Source organism: Mus caroli, chromosome 10, assembly GCF_900094665.2.
Source record: "Mus caroli chromosome 10, CAROLI_EIJ_v1.1, whole genome shotgun sequence".
Taxonomy (NCBI): Eukaryota; Metazoa; Chordata; class Mammalia; order Rodentia; family Muridae; genus Mus; species Mus caroli.
Genome location: NC_034579.1, coordinates 118507878 through 118508979, shown reverse-complemented (window position 1 = coordinate 118508979; position 1102 = coordinate 118507878). Strand labels below are relative to the sequence as shown.

At 51.5% G+C, this 1102-nt stretch overlaps 1 pseudogene across 1 annotated transcript in view; it reads right to left on the bottom strand.

The window, feature by feature from the left end:
- Nucleotides 1–833, bottom strand: part of LOC110302769 — an 18937-nt pseudogene extending 18104 nt beyond the window's left edge. The window contains exon 1 of the transcript XR_003837833.1: nucleotides 7–833. The product of XR_003837833.1 is annotated as a eukaryotic initiation factor 4A-III pseudogene (transcript). The remainder of the gene's footprint in view (nucleotides 1–6) is intronic.
- Between the last annotated feature and the right edge of the window lie 269 nt (nucleotides 834–1102).

Here is a 1102-nt window from a genome sequence, read left to right as displayed (position 1 = left end):
ATGAACTTGTTGGTCATCTCCAGGATCTCATGAGGCAGTGTGGCACTGATGAGAACGACCTGTGTGGCTGGTGGCAAATACCTGTACACATCATAGATCTGCTCCTTGAAACCTTTCTTCAACATTTCATCAGCCTCATCCAAAACCAGCATCTTGATAGCCCGTGTTCGTAAACTTCTCCAGCAGATCAGATCAAAGATGCGTCCCGGTGTGCCTGCCACCACATGCTGCCCGTAATCCAGCTTCCGGATGTCCTCCCCGACATTGGTGCCCCCAATGCAGGCATGGCACTGCACGTTCATGTAATCCCCCAGAGCGAGCAGACCCTTCTGAATCTGCACCGCTAACTCTCTGGTTGGAGCCAGGATCAAAGCTTGGGTTTCTCGAACCTGGATATCCAAGCACTGCAGCACTGAGATACTGAAGGTGGCCGTCTTGCCTGTGCCAGACTGAGACTGTGCAATGACATCTCTCCCTTTAATTATCTGCTTGATAGCACGCTGCTGGATCGCTGAAGGTTTTTCAAAACCGTAGGCGTAGATGCCGCGCAGCAGGTCCTCTCGCAGGCCCATGGTGTTGAACGTGGGGGTCACGTCCACCTCCTCGCTCGTCTTGAACTCCACTTTGGTCATGTCCTCCTCTTTGAGCAGCCGCTTCCTGGCCGAGCCAGACGTCGCCATCGTGGCCGTGGCCGTGGCCGTGGCCGCCACGATCCGGATTCCGCTGAAAGACAGTCTGCAGCCCAATTCCCAACAATGGTTCAGTCGCAGCTGTGAATAGAAGTCCAAGGATCTAGTAGTTACTCAGTCTCACACAGCAAGCAGGCAAAGGGCAAGAGCAAGACTCCCTTCTTCCAATGTCCTTATATTGTCTCCAGCAGAAGGTGTAGCCCAGATTAAAGGTGTGTTCCACCACACCTTTAATCCTGGATTACCTTGAACTCGGAGATTTAATCTTCTGGAATCCATAGCCACTTTGCCTCAAGATCTCCATACCAAGATCCAGATCAGAAGCTTCTATCTCCAAGCCTCCAGATAAGGGTCACTGGTGAACCTTCCAATTCTGGATTGTAGTTCATTCCAAATATAGTCAAGTTGACAAC